The sequence below is a fragment of the Dama dama genome, chromosome 11 (assembly GCF_033118175.1).
Source record: "Dama dama isolate Ldn47 chromosome 11, ASM3311817v1, whole genome shotgun sequence".
Lineage (NCBI taxonomy): Eukaryota > Metazoa > Chordata > Mammalia > Artiodactyla > Cervidae > Dama > Dama dama.
Window position 1 is genome coordinate 24,206,274 of NC_083691.1, and position 20,918 is coordinate 24,227,191.

The 20,918-nt window shown below is 47.3% G+C and overlaps 1 protein-coding gene across 2 annotated transcripts in view; it reads right to left on the reverse strand.

Moving 5' to 3' along the window:
* Nucleotides 1–19,176, reverse strand: part of CYRIA (CYFIP related Rac1 interactor A) — a 99,052-nt gene extending 79,876 nt beyond the window's left edge. The window contains exon 1 of one of the 2 annotated variants that reach the window (XM_061154836.1): nt 19,096–19,176. The gene's annotated coding sequence lies outside the window, so the exon portion shown is untranslated. Of the gene's footprint in view, nt 1–15,711; nt 15,731–19,095 lie in introns of those variants that run through there. The other variant, XM_061154835.1, reaches the window with a different exon arrangement.
* Nucleotides 19,177–20,918: the final 1,742 nt, after the last annotated feature.

Here is a 20,918-nt window from a genome sequence, read left to right on the forward strand (position 1 = left end):
AAATAGAGGGTGATGTTTATTTACAAGGACCCCCAGAGGGTTGCAGGGCGCTCACCTGCCTTTGAACCGGCCCCCGGGGGTCTCCCGAGCCTTCCTGCCTGAGGTTGGCTCTGAGCATGTTTCTTGAGCTCCATTTCACACGTAGAGGCCTCACGCCTTGGACAAGCTGGTCGGACACAGCCTGACCTGGGCTGTCAGCAAGACACGACCAGGGGCCCAGAGCAAGCGTCCTTGTGAACATCCCTCCTGTCTGCTATGGCAGGGCTTCTAGTCAGTTCCGGCTCAACCGGAACTGACTAGAAGTTCTGCCCAAACAGGAAGCCCAGCAGGCCCCAGACCCCTCAGGCTCAGGTTCAGCCCAGGCGAGGACCTTGAGGGATCTTCCAGTCTCTGCACCACGTCAGGGGGCTGTTTGGACAGGAGCGTGGCCTCATCCCTTCCTTCCTCTCCGTTCATGAAGTCCCACACCCCAGCCTCAAATGCTTCATCACTAGACCAGTCACATGGAGGACCAGACCGCTGTGCTACTCTGCCTACCACTCTCTCTCCTGTATCCGGAGCTAAAACCTAAAATGAATCATGAGTACAGCCCCGCCACAGCACCCCCAGGAGGAAGACGCAGGGATTGCCACTCATATCTTGCAGATGTGAACAATGAGGCACAGAGAGGCCAAGTCATTAGCCCAAGGTCCACACACCTGGGGAGGGGAGGATTGGTGTCCATGCCTCCTGCTTGGCCTTTGGTCCCGCCCTCACATTTTTGGGCTTTGGTTTTTATTTCTTTAAATTTAAGAGGCTACCATTGCTTCCAGCAAGACAGAGACAGTAAAACAACAAGATAGGAAGAATAATAGTGTTTTGGAAAGCCCCAAAGAGAGACACAACAACGGTCAAAAGTGTGGTTATTAATGTCCCTCACAAGGACACTGATCATGAACAATGCTGGGGACATTGGGTCATGTTTGCACTCTGAACCTTCTTTGATGTCAAGATATGAGTTCCAGTGTAAGGGGCAACAAGGCTTCAGAAATGTGATTATCTTTCTGAATTCCATATATATGCGTTAGTATACTGTATTGGTGTTTATATATATGCAAGACAGAAAAAGAGACACAAATGTATAGAATAGACTTTTGGACTCTATGGGAGAAGGCGAGGTTGGGATGATCTGAGAGAACAGCATCGAAACATGTATATTATCAAGTGTGAAACAGATCGCCAGTCCAGCTTGGATGCATGAGACAAGTGCTTGGGGCTGGTGCACTGGGAAGACCCAGAGGGATGGGATGGGGAGGGAGGCGGGAGGGGGGATCAGGATGGGGAACACATGTAAATCCATGGCTGATTCATGTCAATGTATGGCAGAAACCACTACAATATTGTAAAGCAATTAGCCTCCAACTAATAAAAGTAAATAAAAAAAAAGAAATGTGATTATATTTTAATTGAAGAACTAAATTGATAAACCTGTTGATCTAGCATAGAGTTAAAATTCATGCATTGCCAAATGTTCTCATCTTAAATGGGCTGGAAACCTTAATCCTACTTGATTCTTTGGCTCCAGAGTACTGGAGTAGCTGTGACTCTGTGGAATTGTTCAGAGCAGCTAGTCTGTACCCAGTACGTACTATTTCCCAGGCACACTGCTAGGCTTTACCCCTAGCAGATGGGAGTAAATGACCCCAATTACCTTCTCCTGGAGAGACTACATTTGAATGTCCTGGCACAGTCTAGTCCAGTTGACATAAATATCAACACCAGATATGAGCTCAGTTCCTACTATGCCATCAATTATTATTTTACTAAGAACATAACATTCACATCCGGTTTAATAGGTTTACAGTGTCTGGGGTTGTAGAAAGAAAGCCTTTCTGGCTGCCATATGGCTTCATGTATTAATACCACCTTCCCTCCCATGGCAGGGGGACATAGTCGATACAGGACATGGCCATTTGCCCTTTTAGGAAAAGGAATGTGAGCAACAGAAGCTTCAAGAAGTATCTCAGGTCTCTGCCACCTTGCTCACTCTCTTCCTTGTCAAGAGGAGGACGTTGTCCAAGAAGCAGCTGTCCGGTCAGACTCCGTCTCAGAATGAGAACTGTGGGTCAGCGCCACGAAACCCAAACAGCAGCCCCTGATGCGTGATGCAAGTGAAAGTCTTGTTGCTACCAGCCACTGAAACTCGGGGGTTATTTCTTACTGCAACAAAACTGACTAATACACCACCTGATGGCATATCAAGTCATTTCATACTCACAGGAATTATGTTGAGGTCAGCAAAGAAGGAATCAGGTCCATTCTATGACTGAGGTCCCAAAGACTTAAGAGTGATTAAGTGATGGCCCAGAATTAAACAGCAAAGAGATGTAAGTCAAGGGAACAAAACTGTATGTTTTATCACTGCTGCATATGATTAAAAACAAGACTGGCTCACCTTTAGTATAAAAATCTCTTTTGCAAACTGCAGATCAATTCAAACACTAGCCAATTATAAAGATCTGACTGGTCTCTGGGTCAGTTCCTAGTATCAGGTATGATGTAGTCAAAGAACATGATATACACAATAAAAGAAATGCAGAACCGAAGGACAAGGCTTCCATCTCTATTGAATTGAACTGGCTACAAGCCTCAGACCTTCTGCCCAAGGCTGAGAGACTGTTCTCTGGCTAAGGGAAGGCTTTCTGGACTGGACAGTGTAGCCCTGCAGTGGCTTACATGACAAATATCCCCAGAATGCCCATCACAGACCCTGGACCAGCCCGGGGAATGGTGTGCTATTTCACCAGGAAATTCAAACATCAGGAGACCCTGACCTTAAAACCTTCACAGGGCGGTAGTCATCCAGAACAGAGGCTCACAGGATCTGACACGAGTGACTAATTAAGTTTTCTTTTTCCTATTGTTTAAAATTCAAATCCTATTGTTCTTTGCCTCTGCTTGATTCTCTTCTTTCCCTCTTACTTTCCCTTTTTCAAAAAAACTCTTTTCAATGGGGAATGAGTGAGTCACCTTAATCATTTATTTAGACACATTTCAGGCTGGCTCAACGCTCTGTCCCAGCTCGCTGACATATAAGGAAAGCATTCTAGATTCTGCAGCAACTGATCTTTTCACCAGAAAGCTTCATTTTCAACAGCTATTTCTGGGGAGATCTGACAGAGCTGGCATCCTACAAGCTTTGACAAGATAATAATTCACACTGTTGGTTTCTTACCCTGACCGGAGCAAGGTTGACTTCTGACACCTCCCTACTTATCCACCGGTGCTGTTTTCATACAAAACCCAAGTCCTTTCATATTCTGAGCAACAATCCTGACCTTTTTCTTCCATTCGTATAATATTGGTCAAAAAAAAACAATCAGCCCCACAGTGTTTAGGTAAATACATACATGTGTACACTTCTAAAGCACTGCACTGAATTGCAAAAACCAGACGCTAATAAAAAGTCAGGAAAAGCAATTCTGAAAGCTGGAAGAAAGCCCAAACAGGCAGTCAGAGACATAGCAGGAGCAGGAAAGTTTAGAAAAATTAAGTTGTGAACGAATGTTAGACTTGATCCAAACCTCTCACCAGGTACCTGATTGCTAACAGAGGTCTCTCGCAGCCCTGTGAGTAACACCTTGCAATTTGTACAGAACTTTTCATTTGTTGGCAAAGCTTGTTATGTTCCTAATATCCCTGGGAGGGAAAGCTGAAGATCAAGTCCACCAGTGGGTGAAGAGATGAAGGCTCTGAAAGGCTGTCACTCGTTTTACACAGATCATTGGCAGGTACAGAAGTAAACCCCCAGACCTTTAATATCAGATATGGTGACTTTTTATTTCTCCACATTTATATCTCTGCAACATGCATTTGAAGCCAGGTCATTCAAGGGGTCTTATCCCATGTGTTTTGAAGTACGGTTTCTCTAGCAAGGCTCATAAGGAATATGTTGATGTGCTGTGTCTACACAAGCACCTGGTTTGATGCCTGAGCATAGCCCAATGTCCAAAAAGAGTTGCTAAATAACAACAAGACATCCAAATAACAAGAAAAATCTTTGCTTTTTCTTTTTTTTTAATTTTTAAACCAACCCATCCCCTGACACATCAGTGGGGGAAAAGCCACTCCCCCCAGCATCTCTCGTGAATGAACACTCAATCATTTCCAACTATGTCATACACACCTGGACACACAAACACATCTGGCTGGAAACCCCGTTTCATCACTGCCTTGTTGAAAGGCCCTAACAGCTTCCAAATGATTTCAGAACATCCTCCAGCCTCAATATCCACGAATTGCAACCCTCTCCCCCAAGGATCCAACCCTAGTGAGTGACTTGGACCAACTGTTCTGAGTTGGGACAACTTTGTCCTACAAGGATCCTGAGGATGGAAGATTCAAATTGGGAGCAGATATGAAGGTAGGAAGGCTTCCCAGGTGGTGCTAGTGGTAAAGAACGCACCTGCCAATGCAGGAGATCTAAGAGATGCGGGTTCAATCCTTGGGTCAGTAAGATCCCCTGGAGGAGGGCATGACCACCCACTCCAGTATTCTTGCCTGGAGAATCCCATGGACAGAGGAGCCTGGCGGGCTACAGTCCATAGGATCGCTAAGAGTTGGACACAACTGAAATGACTTAGCATACACACACACGCATAAAGGTAGGAGCTGCCAGCAGGAAGGAGGTCCCTGACCTTGACATGCCATGGGAGACCCAAGGCTTCTGCTCAGCCCTCTTCTCGCCCCTGTTTTAGCTGATTTCCTAGGTGTTCTTTCTCTGCCTCAGAAGCAGTTCAGGCCCCTCAGAGACCAGCGTGGAGCTCTGCAAGGGAAACTCCCTACCAGGGAGAATGCTCTTTTCTTTCCTGAAAGGTCTCCAGAGACAAGGCCTTCCAGGTCCCTCTGAGTCAGCAAAGTGGTGAGTGGAAAGTCCTGGCTGGAATCCCGACACGCTCTGAGGGTTTCACTCTGAGGCTTTCTCAAGAGCTCCTTGCTCAGCCTGCGGTCACTCTCTGTAAACACTGGTCCCCAGCAGAGATCCGGGCAGTCCCACTAATCCCGGGGCTTTCTGGTGAAGTTCTCTTCCTCTTGACTCCAGTTAACACTCTCCTCGCCACAGTTTCCTCTTCTAGCTTTTTCCTGCCCCTTCTTTCTTTCCCGGGCAACTCTTTGATGGTTGTCCAAAAAGGAACTCACTAATTGGGAGTTCAGAAGTGGCATGCCTTCAAAATTCCCATGTTACCCAAAGAACTGCAAATAAACTTTTCATTAGCATTCTTGGCTTTTAGAAAAAGGAAAGGAATATATAAAAAGAATGCATATATGTGTATGACTGAATCACTTTGCGGTACAGCAGAAAGTAATACAACATTGTACTCAACTATATGTCAATGAAAAAGTTAAAACTGAAAAAAAAAAAGACCAAGAGAAAAAAATGAGCACAGTTATCATCAATGCTGCACTCTCCTTCCACCCCAGGCCTGGGGCTAGGTGCCTTCCCTCCAGGATGCACAGGCCAGGGTGGGGACAGACCAGTGCAAAAGCAGGCTGTAAAAATATAGCAAAGGTTCTCAGTTGGAAAGAGAAGCTCTGAAGTTGCTGGCCAGCCCATGGCAGTCTCCCCAACCTCCCCACCTGCCTCTTGTCCACTCAACCACAGCCCTGGCCTCTTTGCTGTTCCATCGCCAAGCCGGCATCACCAACTCCAGGTTTTAAAGTCCTGCACTTGCCCCGTGTTCTGAGATTTTGACTCTCCTCCCGGAACGTGCTTCTCCAAGTGAGCTATGTGGTTCACCCTCTCATTCTCTGCAGCCCTTCCGTGCAGCATCACCCTCTCTGAGATGTTCCTTGACCGTCTAAGTTGAAATAGCAATGCTTTCCCCTCAAACTCTCCCCACCGACCCCTCACTGTGTATACCCATCTCTGCTTCATGTTCCTTCATCAACTTGCAGCCATTTAACATCATCTCCGTTTTACTTGCTTATATTATTTATGGTCCATTTTTCCCCGATTGATTCTAAGCTCAATGAAACAGGGGGTTTGGCTGTTTGGTTCACTGTTGACTCTCCAGATACTGACCCAAAGAAGTACCTGACTCATTGTGGGTGCTCAATAAGTTTTTGTTGAATAAGTGGATCGATGATGGATGGATGGGTGATGGATGGGTGGATGAATTTTTTGGGTAGTTGGGGAGGGTTTTAGGTGAATGTAACACCAGAAGTGAATCTCAGAGAATCTGTTCAGGAAAGGAAAGAGTATATGCAACTCATGTGCAATCTTGGGTAAACATATCACCATGATCCCTTCCATAATATGAAGCTAATGCATAATATTGGCAAGTCAGTGATGAGCCATGAAACTAGAACAGGAGTTGGGGGCAGCTCAAATGGCCAAGGATGGTGCAGGCTGATGCAAGAGGGGGAAAGACAAGAGGAACCATGTCTTTCTTCACAACCACCAGACTGGGTTCTGACCGCAGCAGGCAGAGACAACAAGGCTGAGAGATGGGTGGATCAGTTGGGGCTCCATTTCATGATTCAGCAAGGGGTATTTTGGTCCTTGGCCAAAGTTAAAAATCCCAAGCCCCCTGCAAAGCCATACTCCAAAATGTTAACTCACAAAGCAAGCCACAAAATAAATAATAAAATAAATAACTACATCTCTCTGAGACTTAGTTTTTTCCTCTGTAAAATAAAGTCACAACATCTTCTCCCATTAAATGACACAGGAAAGTTTCTAGAACTTGACACATGCATGGCAAAAGTTTGTTATATGGAAATATATTATTTGCAGGAAGTTTACATTAAGGTAGGGGGCACCGTGGGACTCCACTGGAAGAAGACAAAGAACTCCAGCTACGATTGCATTTTCTGAGGCTTAAGTAGAACCATGTCAGGAAAAAAAAAAAAAAAATTGATTTTCCTAAGAAAAAAATAAAATTGTGGCCTGGAAGCAGTATGAAGTATGTGGTGTGGGAAAGTGTAGGACTCTGAGAGCCAGACAGTCTTGAATCCAAATCCTGGTGCCCCACTTTCAATCCTATGTCTTAAAGCAAGTTTATAAAACTGTCTTAGTTTCAGTCTTTATCTGTAAAAGAGAAAGAAATATATCTACCTTGCAAGGTTGTCTGTAGGGTGAGGAATGTATACAGACAGACTAGCAAAACGGAATTGATGGGTATTAAAGGCATGCTAAAGATCACAACTCACTGTTACAAATATAACTTAAAATGTGGTAGACTTTGAAACATTAGGCCCATGTCGGTATATAACCTGTAAATAACTATGTAGAAAAAGTAACTCATGCATATATACTATGAAATAGCAAGCTCACTGCTGCTATTTTAGCTGATATGAAGTATTCAAATCATTTCCTGAATTTGAGGTGGAACAGATATATTTGCACAGCCCACAGCCTTACTAGTGGGTTACAGAGTGGACAGGGGGAAAGGGGCCTTCAGACAGGTGGTTTAAAGGGAGGGAAAATGGGGGAGATGCACAGAGCATCTCATCCCCACCCGCAGGTGCTGACACCCTCGGCCCCAGCCCCATGGGAGCAAGCCCACAATTTGCACCCATGGAGAAGAGCGTTCTCAGCAGCTGCAGGCTGAGGAACCGAGGGGCAGCGAGCGACATATGGTTCCAGAAGGTTAGCTGCGTCAGTGGGAGACCTCAGCCCCTAGGGGACTCTCTGGATAGAGCACTCTCCATCACCCCAGAGGTCTTCCTGATCCTCAGAAGTGTAGAAGCAAACCCTGCAAGGATCCTCTACCCTCTTCTCCCCGTGTTCCTCCCCCACCTTCGCCTCTAGCCTCCTGATTCTCTCAGCTCAGCCTGGGTTTGGCCCAGAAGGGTCTGGACCAGGAGACGGGCCCACCGCCCATCACAGGGCAAAGGCAACTCAGTTTCTCTTCCGTTTCTCTTTCTGCTTCTCTTCCTTTTCGCTTTCATAATCTTTTCCTACCTTCCCCCAACCAATTGCTAAATAACACTGGATATGTTGCTTTCTATTTTCTCTAGTCCTTCATTTTTAAAACCCGTATTAGGCTTTTCTCTTATTTTTAAAGTTGCATCCTCAAATAATGTGCGTCTTTTCAAACATGTATAAAATTCAGCTTTGACAGCGATCTGGGTTTCCAAAGCTGAAAGATTAGATATTTCTCCCTAAGAAAACATAATTTAGTTGCTTCCTGCCAGTTAAGCTCTGAATTGCTTTTGTCGGTGGTCACTGGTCCCTGAAATATCAGAGGTCCCTCAGCCCCAGGGACCCTCCGGGAGGTCAGTTCCATTCGTGAGCTACACAAAGGCCAGGAGTCAGACTGAGGGGGAGCCTGGTCCAAAGGAGCTAGACCCAGGTCTTGGCAGCATCTCCAGGGATCCAAAAGGACCTCCAAATCCGTGCACTCACACCTGTTCACACTGACACACACATCTACACACATTCACATACACACCACATACCACACACACAATGACACACCATGCACCCTCACACACCCACATACCAGGCATACACTAACACTCACCCACCAGAGCCCAGGCCTTGTTAATTTACGAAGACCAGCCACTCCGGGACTGCCCCCCTCTCAGTATGCCCTGGTGTCAATATCTTTACAGCTGCCCAGTGGCTCCCACAGTCTGTGTGAACTGAAGGACTTCAGGATCCCCAAAGTCAAGATCACTTCTCCATTGGGGAAAGCCCCCTGTGCAAGGTCAAGGCCCCAGTTCCTAATATGAGTTACTGCCAAGTGAGAATCCTGGATGAGCAGGGTGGAGCCTCTGAGAGACAGAAACATCAAGCTTTTAAACCATGTCAGACTCTGGAGGAAACTTTCAACCTGGCAAAAGTCAGAATGATGGTACTTTAAGTGTAAACTCCAAAGAGAAAGAAAGAAGGAAGAGAAGGCAGAAGGGAAGAAAGAAAGGGAGAAAGGAGAGAAGGACAGGGAATTAGATGGGTCTCCAGCATCCTTTACCTAAATGCTCTACATTTCAACCCCTTGCCCACACGGGCCATGGCAGGGACCTACTCCATCTCCCTGTCTCCCTGGGCAGATCTTGCACTGGTCCTGTGTTCTGCAACAGGGAACTCCCTACCTCCTTCCTTACACCCCCAACTGTGCCCGGCATGGCATCGACCGCAGCCCAGTGATGCAGAGCAAGCCCTGGTGCTGGCCATCACCAGCAGGGCAGCGTCACCTGCACGGCTGGGTTAAACATCCTGCGAGCCCTCCCTAGGCATCACGGGAAGTGCAGGGGTCAAGGTGAGTCCCACACAAGCCAGCCCACAGCATCAAAGGATCATGTTGTGAGAGAAGTGGAAAGGATAGGCCCAGAGGAGACCAAAGCAGAGCCTTTTGCCTCTTCTGGTCCACCTTGAGCCAGATGGAAGCTGGGAGGATGAAGTCAAGAAGGCGATCAACGCTTTTCACTCTCTTTGGGGGCCCCAGCTTCAACTCCTAGACTCTCAGGAAGAAAGAAAGAATTAGTTGACTTTGAAATGGAGTTCCAAGGGCCCAGAGAAGGGAGGCAAGAAGCCCAAATCCCTCAACAAATCAAGAGCAAAACCAAGATAAGAATGGAGACCTTCTCACGCCTACTCGGGCCTTTTGACTTCCTCCTGCTTGCTCTCCAAGGCCTGCTTCCTCCTCACAAGGCTAAAAGGATGAGTAGGATTGAAAAATTCCCTCGTATCTTCCCCCCAAGGCCAATGACGAAACAATTATAAGCCACTCTAGATCAAAAATTCCCAGCTTAATTTTAGTTCTACGGAATTTTTAAAAAAATACTTGGTCCCCATGAAACTTTGGACCCCATGCTTTAAAAGGTTTTGTTATTGTTTTTTTTATTTTGTTTTGTTTTTGTGCCAGGCCTGGTCATTTAATTTATATCCTCTTATTTAAATTGAGGAAATAGAAAACTGGCCACAAAGGCTTTTGATGAGCACACGACGAACCATGTCACTACAGCACCTGGAATAAGGCAGATGCTGGAGGACCCCTCTGGTGTCTCCCCAACACCAAGGGTCCTGTGAGTTCCTCTGGGCTTTCAGAAAGAGAGATTCATAAATGCTTCTTTGAAACTCTTTGCTCAGATGTGTTGCCAAATTCAGAATTTTTCAGATTTTAGAAAGGTAATAGAGTACAGATACCATGTTACATGCACCCCCAGCAGGGTCTGGAGCATTCATTCTTCTGATGAAAAATGTATTCATCCCGAGTGGGATAAATACAAACTAAAAATAGTCTCATGTACCATCAGGCCAGTTTTTGTACCCACGTGAGTTATGAAAAAAAATAAAAACTTTGCATTTTCAGAGCATTTTGGATTTTCAACTTGCAAATAAGGGAATGTAAGAAAACAGCTTACAGCTCCATTGATTACTTCTGAAGGTGCTCAAGGGCACAGATTTGAAGCCTCAACACTTTAAGGAAAAAATACATATGCATTTGCAAAATCAAGGAAAGACAGGATGCAAGACTGATCATACAGTCAGTGTGATGCTGGATGTCAACTGGAAGTCTTATCCTTGTTACACTCCAGTAAGGAACATGGTCAGGTTCATTTCAAGTATAAAACAAAGGCTTATGAGCTAGAAACATAGGTCCGGCAGAGTGGACTTGGGTGGCTTTGCCAAGGCAAATCAGGAACGCATCTTTTAGAGAAAGAAGTTACCTGCTGTTTCCAACCAAAAACAACAAACAAAAAGGAGGTAAGGCGGTAGATGAACTTTTCAAACACATTTTTCTTAAAATATCAGGCAGAATGAAGACTGACATGTTTATTTATGGCACACCTCAGAGATACTGTGGGTTTGGTTTCAGGTCACCTCAGAAAGTGAGTCACCCGAAATTTTTGGGTTCCCAGTGCATATAAATGTTATGTTTACACTAAACTGTAGACTATTAAGTATGCAAAAGTACTATATCTAAAAAATGTGCATATCTTAGTTGGCAAAGTTTAAATTTTATTGCTAAAAAATGCTAACCATCATCTGAGCTTTCAGCCCGCTGAAACAGTCACATCAAAGATCACTGATCACAGAGGACCAGAACAAATTCAATAATAATGAAAAAGCTTGAAATATTGCCATAATTGCAAAGATGTAACAGGGACACAGGAAGTGAGCAAATGCTGCTGGAAAAACAGCACAGACTTGATTAACTGAGGGTTGCCACAAACTTTCAATCTGTTAAAAAAAAAAAGCAATATCTGGGAAGTGCAGTAAAACAAGGTATGCCTGTATTCTTTGCAATATTTCTGGGCCACAGATATTATTAACTTTAGTTCAAAACTTGGAAAACAATAAGCTTAAGGCATCGTCCCATGGGAAAAGCCAGGATTCCACCCAGGTCTGTGGACTTCAGACGCACTCACACTGCAGCCCTGGGATGCTCGCACATAATTTCCATGTGCCCATTTCACCTCTCTGGATCTCAAAGTGTTGGCATCATCTCATTTCTAGGGTGAGAGGTAGAGACAGGCCACACTTTGAAAGCACACAGACACAGTTTCAGCTACCAGCTATGCAATCTTCCTAATGAATGATGTGACATTATGCAAGTTTCCTAACACCCACGGACCTCAGTCTTCCCATTCATAGAATGGGTATATCTGCTTCTAAAGCTCTTTGTGGAAGTGTGAAAGTGTCAGTCGCTCAGTTGTGTGACCCCATGGACCATCACTCTCTGTGACCCCATGGACCATAGCCCACCAGGATCCTCTGTCCATGGGCTTCTCCAGGCAAGAATAATGGAGTGGGTTGCCATTCCCTTCTCCAGGAGATCTTCCCAACTCAGGGATTGAACTCAGGTCTCCTGCATTGCAGGCAGATTCTTTATCATTTGAGTCACCAGGGAAGTCCTCTAAAGCTCTTTAGAGGACTACTAAAAATGGATATTAAATGCTCATTATTCAAAAGATACTGCTGCTGCCTGTGTTTTATAGGAGGAAACGCGAGACTCAAGAGAGATGGAATAACTTGCCAAAGCCCAGGCAACTCTGAGTGGATCTTCTCTGCTTCTTTATTCCAGGAGCAGGGGATCTGGCCTCATCACTGCAACTGGAAGACCCTGAGTTTGGATGACACTGGGAATGACAGAGTTTGACGGTGTGTTGAGGTAGTTGTGTGCTTGTCACTGTTTCTGAGGTCCCACAGCAATTATGCATTTTAATGCATTCCAAAATCCAGAAATCATCAGACCAAATGGTTTTTAAATGGATATTAACTTAAAACAGAGAGCATTCTGCAGGAACCAAAGCATCCTCTACCGACTGGAATATGGAGGACAGACCACATTCAGTGTGGTCACAATGTGGAGGTCAACCCTCCACGTTCCAGCTGGTGGACACTCTGGAACGTGGGAGTGAGCTGGTAAGGGTCCTTCCCACCTCTACTGAGCTCCTGGGGCCCTCTGTGTCTCCCTTTTGTCATCAGCCTTGACCTTCAACTATGTATCAGGATGTTCAATCAGACTTGGCCCCCTTTCTATGAGGGAGAGCAAGATTTCTGTGTTCTTTGAAACCTTTCCAACTAAGGCTGCCAGACTTTGCTTCTTCACCTGACACTTTGGGACAGAAGCTCAAATCATTGGCTAGATGTGGAAGCTCCCTTCTAAGTCACCAAATCAGCCTTCCAAAGTACGGTGGTCTCCTTTATCCTCAGAGGATCCATCTGTTCCAAGCCTGCCAGTGGAAACCACAAACACATGTGCCAATGATACAGTTTATAAATTAGTCACAGTCAGGGATGAACACCAATAACTAATAAAAAAGTAGATCCATTATAACAATCTGATGTAATAAAAGTTATGGAAACGTGGCCTCTCTCTGAAAGTACCTTATTGTACAAACTCAATGCCTTTTCCATCTTAACTAAACACTCTTCATGTAGCTGTGACTTTTGCAGTTTGAGGTGTGACAGCAAAACTAGCATGAATTTCTTACTCTAGATCTTACCAACCTCAGCAAAGATTTTTTTTTTCTTTCTTTATTATGTTGAGAATTTTCACCTTTTCACTGAAAGGAAACACTTTACAGCTTCCTTTTTTGGCACATCCAAATTGCCAACATCGCTACTCTTGCACATTAGTGCCATTATTAAGTAAAATAAGACTTTTTTGAACCACAGTAACGTGATACCACCAGAATCTATCCTGTAACTGAGATGGATACTAAGAGACTAATAGGAGGAATACGCTGGACAAAGGGATGATTCACATTGCAGGTAGGACTGAGCGGGAAGGGGCTAGATTTCATCACACTCCTCAGAATGGTGCACAACATAAAATTTATGAATTGCTTAGTTTGGGAATTTTCCATTTAAATATTTTCAGACTGAGGTTGAGAATCGGTAACTGAAACTATGGCTGTGTGCCTGCCAGGGCAGTCACTCTGTCGCGTCTGACTCTCTGAGACCCCAAGGACTGCAGCCTGAGTCTGCCAGGCTCCTCTGACCATGGGATTCTCCAGGCAAGAATACTGGAGTGGTTTGCTATTTCCTTCTCCAGGGGATCTTCCTGACCCAGGGATCAAACCCGCTTCTCCTGCGGCTTCTGCATTGGCAGGCGGGTTCTTTACCACTGAGCCAGCCACCTGGGAAGCTGGAAACTGTAGCTATGGGGTCTCCTACAGAGAACCGCTCCCCCTCCCCAATGCAAGAAGCTAGGAATAGAGCTGAGTCTTTCGCCATCCAGACTTTAACTTTTCTCTTCCAGGTTTCTCCCTGCAGTGTGGCAGGTGTGATAGAGGTGTACCGCAGGCAACGCCCCTGGGGAGCAAAATGGACTGTGTTGCAATAAGAGTTGAAACAATGACACTTCCCCACTCCCCACCCTGCTGCGCTGCTTTTCTTTATGACATTCTCCAAGCTCCATTTCAGGTGTGCGTTTCCTCCCCTGCCTCTCCTGGAGGGAGCACTACCTGCGGGCAGGGACAAAACCATCCTGATCCTTGTGTTCTGTCTAGCAGAGCACTGGGCAAGAACCAGTCTCATACACATTTGCTAAGTGAATGAGTGAATGATCTCATTTTTTACGCTTGATCCATCATAAAACTGCAATTCAACTCTTTGGGGGCATCTCATTTCCCCAGTTTCATTTTAAAGATCTAATTATCCATGCCGTATAGAATTTTTATTAGAAAGTGAAGTCATTAAACAAGCAGACACCAGACTCGGGCCTTGAGATAATTGCAAATAGAAACGGATCTGTCAGCAGAGCTAAGCTGGACCAGGAAGCATGTTGCCAGCAAACATGGCACTGTTTTCAGAACAATGGGGTCCTCGGACCAGAGAAATTTGACTTCTAAATCACCCAGGAAAGAAATGCTGGAAGGGGTCATTCTGTAATCACTTTCCTACCTCCATCTCCCAGCCATGAGTTATACTGATAGACTGAATCCCAACCACCCTTATATTTGTTGGGCCACTGACCCAAGTTTTCTGACCTTCTTGCTTCTGTCCCCTTATCCCTGGGATGCACCTGTCATGATTTCCATTCATACGTTCAGTCCAAAAATCAGTTCAATTTATGTCAATGACAAACCAGCAAAGGAAGCTATTTCAAGCATCATCAAAATTTTCTCTGAACTTGTACATGCCAAACTCCTCTCCTCCTCACCACTTCTAGGAATGACACGTCAGTCAACTGCCAAAAACCTTGATAATGCTGTGATGAGAGCAAAACCCCAGTAAAGTCTCTAAATATTTACTATGAGTCTGAGTCTGAGTTACAGCCCTAACCGGTCCCACCCCTGTTAAAATCTGCTCCCATGCTCCAAACACAATTATTTTAGGTCACTGACACACCAGCCAAGGAGATGACAATGCTGTGTACCTTGGCATGAAGAGCAAGTAGGACCCAGTTTTAAATTCTGGCCTTGCCACTTACTAGTTGCTGGACTCTGCGCCAGAGACCTTTGCCAATTTCCTTCACTGTCCAAAGGGCACGATAAATACTAATATCACAGAGTTGCAGTGATGATTTGAGAAAATGTTTTTCCACAGGTATTGTAACTTAAGAAAATAAAAGGAAACTAAACAGGCCCAGAACAAAAAACGTGAAGCACTCATTTCAAAGTATTATCTGACAGAGGAGCCAGGGTATACAATGGAGAAAGGACAGTCTCTTCAATAAATCGTGTTGGGAAAACGACAGCCACGTGCAAAAGAGCCAAACTGGACCACTATCTGACACTGCACACAAAAAGTAACTCAAAAAACAGATTGAATGTAAGACCTAAAACCATAAAACTTCTAGAAAAAAACATACGCAGTAATCTCCTCGATGGCAATGATTTTTTTTTTTTTTTTTTTGACTTGACACCAAATGCAAAAGAAACAAGTGGAACTACATCAAATGATTCTCATAGTGACACATTTCTTAAACCCAGGATGTTTGTTGCCGTTTCAAATTTGTTCCCTTTTGAGGACATCAAACACCACGTTGCTCAGCATAGTTTATCTGGTGAGAGAGAACTCAAAGATTAACCAGCAGTGCTTAGAACAGGAGTGTGGGCGATTTTTAACTTTCCCCAATAATGAATCTCTGAAGGCCAGAATTAGACCAAAAAGCTCCTCACCATGGTTTTCAGAGGACCCAGAGGGCCAGTAACTGAGAACTTCTTTCTAATCAATATAACTAAATAACAGCAAGTGTGAAGTGGGAACCAGGCCAGACCCTATAAATGCATAAGATAGTTCACTTCCTAGAAGGCAAGTCTCATTATTACCGTTTTACAGGTGCAAAAGCCAACGCTCAGGGAGGTCAGATGCTCTTCAGGAGCCCACCCCTAGGACACAGCAGCAGAAGAGTTTGAATTCATGGCTGACTCCAAAAGTCCACTTTCTTTCCAGTCATCATGCTGCCTTGTCAAGTAATTCCTGCAGCCTTGGAGAAAGGATTTTGACGAAGATGAACTCAGAGCCAGAGGCTATGATGAGTAGATGAGTCAAAAGTCAGCAAGGAAGGCAGGACTGGCCCCTGCCACAAATCCGACACTGCTCACAGAGCTGAATGAGGGACTCAGCAACCATCCCCTCTGGCTGAGAGGGCCGGACCGAGGGCTTGCCACGTGGGCAGAGGTAAGAGAATTGTATTTCAGCCAAAAAGCACAGGATGAATGATTCAACCCTAACATGGGGGCCAAGTCAAGTCACCATCTCTGGGCCTCCATGACCCCGCCTTTTCCTTGATCACCAACCTCTCTGGCGGCATTGCAAGGCTCTCCTTTCACATCTGTCTTTACCCCCAGACTACATTCTTTGAAAACAGAAATAGTGTTCACTTTTTAAAATCCCCAGTTCCCCAAACTATATTTGGTACAGAGTAGATGCTCAGTTAACAGAAGGTGCATAACTAAAGAAACAGATTGATCCAGCATTGAGTCTGGACCTGCAGACTGGAGAATGCCTCTGATCCTAAGATTTCACAGCTTAATTATTCTTAAATAAATTCTTCATCTCTGAGCAGTGGTTTGGGGGTCTCTTTAACATGGAGATCTCCCAACAGGAAGAGGACATGATGGGCTCCTCAGGCTTTCAACTTTGCAAAAAAAAAAAGCACTCCCTCTAAGCTACTGCATTCCACCCTACAAAAACAAGTCAACTGTGGCCAGGAGGAGAGATCCTATCAACCCCATTTTAAACGTTAAAACTGAGGTCCGCAAGAGTGTCTGCCCCAGGGCTGGAATTTGACAATGGGCTGCTGACTCCCTGTTTTTTTCCTGCCACCATGAAGCTTTTCCAGCTCGTTACTAACAGGCCAAGAGCACCCACAAAGTAAAGGGGGGGGGGGCAGGGTGGGGAAGAAGAGAGTGTGTTGTGAAGGGAAAAATAAAAGGGGGGACAGCTTCTCTGGAAGAGTGTCACTGACAGCTGACAGTCGGTGACCCATGGCCTGGACAGCTCTGAACTCCTCGCTCAGAGTTGGCTGGGGAAGATCTCCTGGGCTCTCCGTGTCCCCAACTCACCCGGCTCTGAGAGTAAAAGCAAACTGAACGCTTCTGGGTGCTGAGCAAAAACAGGAAGTCCCAAGTGGCTTGACTCTCCTCCCAACTTCAGCTCCCCCAACCTCAAGAGTCAAGGGTACACAAAGGACCTGACAGGTCGCTCTCTGGCAGGGGCCTCTGCAGCGGTCCACCAGAGAAAAGGGAACACCCTTCCCACTTGAGTCTCCCAGCATGAGGGTTTAGGGAGTTCTCTTATCCCTCTCCTGGGACCAGTACCTGGAAGCCCACGGGGTGGCCAGGGAGCGAGCTGGGTGTTTGCCCACCAGCTCCATCACTTTTCCATCCATTCAACAAAAGCTCAGCGCCTACTGTGTGCTGAAAGCAGAGTGACCCGAGGGAAATAGCTCACTCTGAGTTTAGTCTTGTCATCTGCAAGGTAGACACGGCCCCTACACCACAGAACTGCCTTGAAGATGAAAGGAAATAATATTCCCGGGCTTCTGCATCACACTTGGGTCTATTATTAGCGCCACTGTGAGCCCCAGGCTATGATGCCGCGCCCCTATCCCAGAGCTTGGGGCAGGAGATGGTGTGGCCAGGTCTGTCCCTACCTCTCTCCTCTACCCTCCCCTCACTGGAGCCTGGGGGCCAGGAAGAGGTGAGATTCTACCAGTCTCCCGGCCTGGGGCCCAGGTTTATGATTGTTTATTTCAGAGCAAATAGAAAGGAGAAATTAGAGCCATAAAAGACAGGACAACAGACCAATAAAAACCAGCTCCCAGAAGAGTCAGAAGAAGGAAGAGAGGCAAAACTGTCACCATAGCAACACAAGACAGTCAGAAGCACGCAGGAAAAACAGCCCCTGCTCTGCCTTCTCTTTCCACAGCAAAGCAAGCTCTTGGACCTCCTTCAGTGCTCAGGGAAAGCCAATGGCCCACCCTAAACCCTGCCCGTTCCCTCCTGCCCACACACACCAAGCCCCGGGCCCAGATGCCCAGCCTGACCTGGCTGTCAGCCACCCTCCTCGCGCTAGCCCAGCACACGTCCCAGGCCCCGGGCCCAGCCCAGCTTTCCATGCCCTGGGGACACAGCACTGTGCAGATGGCCCGGGGCCCAACCAGAGTGATGGTGACTGGAGAGAGGGGGAAAGTTTCTAACAGGGAAGGGAAGAAGGTCCAAAGGGCTGGTGGGGACACCAAGGCCCTGCATACAGGCTCTAGGACTCTGCCCTAGGTTCCCCGGGGGCAGCAGAGGGGGAAACAGGGGTACAGGAGGGGAGGCCAGGGCCAGTACTGTTACCCACCAGTGCTGGACCCTACAGGGGAGGGGAATTCTGGAGAACCCGGGGTGGGGTAGGCAAATGACAAAAGCTTGTTGGCCCCAGTCTCTGGGAACGCTGGTCACAAAATCAGGGCAGCTTGGAGAAGGACCCAGGGACCCTCTGGCCCGGTATAACAGAGGCTCTTCGGCCCTTCGGCTGGAAGGCATGACAGGTGTTGCCACCAAATAGCCTGGCTGGCTTGGGACCAGTCTTTTGGGAAGTGGGTCAAATTGTTCCCAAAGCTAAGGATCCGGTGAAGTCCCTTTCTTCAGACTGGGATTCTATGCGGGGGAGGGGGAGGGTGGTGGCAAGGCGGTCTGGGTCCCCGCACAGCTGCGGGCTGTCTGGCTGGCAAAGAATCTCCCTGGCAGGTGGCAGCACAAACGTCCAGGTGGGCAGGCCCCAGGAAGCGGGGGGTCGTCCCTGCCTCTGGGGGCGGTAGGGAGTGGTGGGGAGCCGGGTCTCTGGTGGTGGGAACGGGGAAGCAGAGTTGGGGGTCTTCTGGAAGAATTGGCTTTGGAGCCGAAGCTACCTGGCGCTGGGGTTGAAGGGGAAAGATGTTGAGCGGTTGAGAGACGAGGGAGGTGATCTGGGGCACAATCACGAGGCTGTGCTCCGCAAAAAGGGGCAAAGGGGCTCCAAGCCGGACATCTGGACGGCGATCGCCGGAGACGGGCTGAAAGGACTGGGTCCTCGGCTCGCCCTCCCGCCCGCCCTTCCGCGAAGGCTGCGTCGGGAGTTGGGGAAGGATGGCAGGGTTCTCCGGGCGACTCCGGAGTCCACGTCCCTGCAGGGCCCTCGCCGCGAACCCCGCCGCGCGCCCGCCACGCCCGCGCCGCGCTCACCCCGAGTCGCCGCCGCCCTGCTCCGCCGCCGGTCCGCCGCTGCCCCAGCCGCCGCCGCTGTGGACGCCTCTCCCGCGGCCGCCGCAGCCTGCGAGCCGGCCCCGAGCCCCGCCCCAGCCCCGCCCCGGCCCCGCCCCGGCCCCGCCGCAGCCCCGCCCCCAGCTCCCGCCCGCTGCGGCCGCCCGGCCCAGGCCCCCGGGGAGCCCCACCCCCGCCGTCATCCGGCCGGGTCCCCTTCCCAGACCCATGGTGCTGACCACCTCCGCACGCGGTCACGCCTGCTCTTTTTTTCGGCCTGGGCCTCTGGCTTTGCCCTCCAAGAGGAAGCCCGCATCTGCCCCTGATGCTTCTACACACGGACTTCCTCCATACCCACTATTTCTCTTAAAAAAATAAAAGGAAGGGGGACAGGCCTTTTGATTACTCCCTAGCCCCACTTCCAAATAAATGTGTGCCCATGCACCCAGCCAGACCATCCCAGCCTCAACCACCCCCTTCCAAATTACCCTCGATTTTGAATCCAGTTCTCCTCCCTGCCCCTGCCGGCACAGACTGTTAACAGATTCCCAGCCCTGGGTGCTGCCCTTATCTGAAGGGACCCCCAAAAGTCTTTGCAAATGCTTAGTGCAAAAAATGTTATTACCCCTCAGAGCAAGTCTGTAAAAACACTTGAAAAAACCCTATGATGCAAGGGAAAGTAGGGGATTACAGTGTCATTGTCACGATCATTGTTTTAAAACATCTGCCATTAAGAGAGAGAGATTCAGGAAACCAAAGAGGGCTGCTCAGTGCCAAACAGGTTGTGAGTCAGAGCTCCTGCTGGGGGGGCCCTCCTGCAGGCACAGGCCTCTCCCGCTTCCTTTCCCAGTCAATCAGCCAGAGCATGGGTGAAACTTTATTAAACCCCTACAAGGGATCAGGCCACGTGCTGGGGGCTGCAGCAGTTGCTCCAGGAATGTGTGGTTTGGGCGCATCAGGCAGTCCTGGTTCTGGAGAAAGCTTCAGGAGACCTTGGTCAAGTTCTTCTTCTTCACGGAGCTCCTGCTCTGAGTTTTGGCAAGAATTCAGACCGGGGCCAGGAAGGCACAGTCTAGTTAGAATGAAATAGTCTTCCCATTGGGAGGGGTCCTTCGGATCAGAATGCACAGGTCCCCATTTTTTATTTTTGCCAGTCAAGTTGCCTGTACTTGAACCAGATCATGTTGTCAGTCCCTGCAAAGACCTGTTTTATCTTTGGATGGCTCTCCTGGAAAATCCTTCTTACACATACACAGCAAAGTTTCTGACTTATTCTATTCACCGTGAACCTGGTCAGGGTCTGAGGAGGGCAAGGACAAGCCAGCCACAGACACCATTCACCCCACGCGACACCGTCATTTCATACCACGGGAGGACTCCTTACTTTACATTCGTCTGTCTCTAATAACACAGCTGAAGTTGGTGAGAAGAGACTATTTGATGTATGAAATTTCACTTCCACACACTTAAAGAGGGCTTCTGTTTCAGTAATTGAGGGCTACCTGCGTAGTGTTGCCTAGCCCATTGTGAAATAATAGGGTTTCTAATTATTAGTGTGGAATTTAATAATTATGTGTTTCCTAAGACACAATAATCAGATGAAATGGTCTTTCAACTTTGTCAGTAATACTAATAACAAGTTTAGAGGTTACTATAATAAAGATTACAGTGAAATTAAGCTGTCAGTGAGGGGGCAGGTAGGTTGAGATGAAATTTCAGTGGTCTTTCTTCAAAATATACATTTTCTAAAATGAACCTTAATTAAATTAAATTTAAACCAGACTGTTCTAATTTCAAGGACATCC